Below are 2,622 nucleotides of genomic sequence, written 5' to 3'. Positions count from 1 at the left end.
TCTTCCATCTCATGGGATTTTAGACCCATTTTGGGCGCTGCAGGAAAGGGGTTTGGTCCCAAAAGGATGGGACTAAAATATCACCTTCTTTTCCTAATTTATATAGAGGCATCCCAACCTTATTTCATGGGCGAGATGGGGATACAAAAGTTGGGAGGATGCCAAGGGATGTGCCATGGGAGGGGATGGCATTCTGGGGAATGCTCCGAGAGCAAGACCAGAATACTAGGATGTAATTTAGTCCCAGGGTTCACAGAATCAGTTGGAAGAGGCCTCAGAGGCCATTTTAAAGAGGGAAAACCCATGAGATTCTAATTCAAACCTTTGCAGAGCCACTCTTGGTTGTGTGCCATCAAATCATTTCCAACTTATGATTTTCCCTGGAGGTTTGCCTTCTTCTCAGGCTAAGAGTGTGTGACCTACCCAAGGCCAGGCAAGGTTTTCTATGGCCAAAATGGGGATTTGAACCCTGATCTCCAGAGGCATAGTCCAACTTTCTAACCACAACACACTGGCTCTCTAGACTTGACCAATCAAGGTGCAGCCGGTTGTATTTCAGAGGCAGGACCTGGCCTCCATCTGAAAATACTCCTTGCCTAAGAAAACCCTCTGAAATTCATGCAGTTACCATTAAAAGCAACTATTTATTTTCCCATTCTTGATTGAGAAAGGGTAGTATTTCATTATTAGCCCTATTAATAACTTTCCCTCTATGTCGCTTTAGAACTCGGTCAGGTAGGTCACAAATGTAATGAGTAAATGTTACTCAGTTGAGTATCACAGTACAATGTGCTCTAGAATTACTCTACAATTAGTCGCAAGGTTTGTGGGTTCCATTACAATCTCTCCCAATCTGATGATGCTCTCCAGACATTGGAAATAACCTCTGGTAACCAAACCAGGTTAAGCATCTGGGGAGCTGTATTCCAATACACCTGGAGGAAAGTGGGACTAAATTTGAGCAAGGAGAGACTGCCTAGAACGTTACGACACATTTATGCTGATCCTATACAGATTATACAAGACCCTTTCAAAGATGAGTGATCATCTTAAATGGCCTGCACTTTACAGGGCTCTACACTGCAGCCAGCAGTAATGGCTTATATAGGGTTTGTATCCATAGGTTGTTTCCAAGCCTACCTTTTACTTCTGCGACATGCTGTCACCAAATATTGTTGCTGCTGCTGCTCCTCCTCCCCCTTTTTCATTGTCAATTATGCATTAGCACTATATAGGACACACCAATTTCTTAGAGAATCCTAGTTGGAAAGGATCCTCCGAGGGCCATCCAGTCTAACCCCCTGCCATGCAGGAACAGATTCAAAGCACTCCCAACAGCTATCCAGGCTGTTCAAAAACCTCCAAAGGTCACTCCACTATTCATCTTCCACTAGCAGTTATCAAGTTCTCCCTAATGTTTAGCTGGAACTTCTTTGCGTACAGTTTGAATCCATTGCTCCATGTCCTAAAACAAGCTTGCTCCATCCTCAATGGCATCCCTTCCAATATTTAAACAGGGCTTTCATTTCACTCAACCACCTCTTCCCCAGGCCGAACATAACCAGCTCTCTATGTCAGTGATGGTAAAACTTTTACAGACCGAGTGCCCAAACTGCAACCCAGACCCCACTTATTTATTGCAGAGTGCCACGTCCCTCTGGCTTTCTAGTAAGAAACTCTGGCAAGCTCTGAGTGCCACCTCTGGCACGTGTGCCATAGGTTCGCCATCACTGCTATATGCCATTCCTTGGAGGGCTTGGTGGTTTCCACACTTCTCTGAACAAGCTCCATCTTGTCCACATCCTTAATTTGCGGCAACCAGAACTGGACACAATATTCCAGGGGAAGTCTGTCCAAATAGTGGTACTATTAATCCTCTGAACCTAGACATTATACTCCTAGAATTGCTTTGGCTTTTTTGCCTGCTGAATCACTTGTGTTCAGCCTGTGGTCCTCCCAGAGGACCCAGATCCCTTTCATCCGATACCCGAGCCTTTCATTTTTGTTTTGCCTAAAATGCAATACACCTTGCATTTCTCCCTTTGGAAATTCATTTTGGTTTGGCCCAGCTCTCCAACCAGTTAAGATCATTTTGAATTATGACCATCCCGTGGGGCATTAGCTACTCCTAATTTGTTGCCATCTGCAAATGTGATAAGCATGCCCTCTTTTCCATCATCCAAATTACTGATAAAGATGCTGAATAGCAGTACTGGGCCCAGAACCCTGCTGATCATTTTCCCAAGATCAACAGGAGCCATTGCAGATTAACTTTTAGATCTGGACTGGATAACCAAGCCCACATTCTTGTGCAAGGATATCACACTTTGTGAGAAGCCTTACTGAAATATACACTACATCTATGTCCACAGCCTTCATCTACCAAATTCACCTATCAAAAAACGTCAAGCATGTTTTCAAAGTGCTTACAGACTGTTTAACAATTTACTATGAAACATTTCCTGGCACTGATGTCAGGAACTCCCAGACCTGTGCAGTACACTGTTTATAAGTCTATGTTCACACCTGACTCCCAACTGGGTCTCTATCATTCCTTCTTCCTACAACTGGAGCAATGGAAGGAAATCATTCAAATGCCATTTTTGTAAATATATACACAAT

Source organism: Sceloporus occidentalis, unplaced genomic scaffold, assembly GCF_023333645.1.
Source record: "Sceloporus occidentalis isolate IW3139 unplaced genomic scaffold, rSceOcc1.0.p SCAF_8, whole genome shotgun sequence".
Taxonomy (NCBI): Eukaryota; Metazoa; Chordata; class Lepidosauria; order Squamata; family Phrynosomatidae; genus Sceloporus; species Sceloporus occidentalis.
This window is presented reverse-complemented; position numbering follows the sequence as displayed.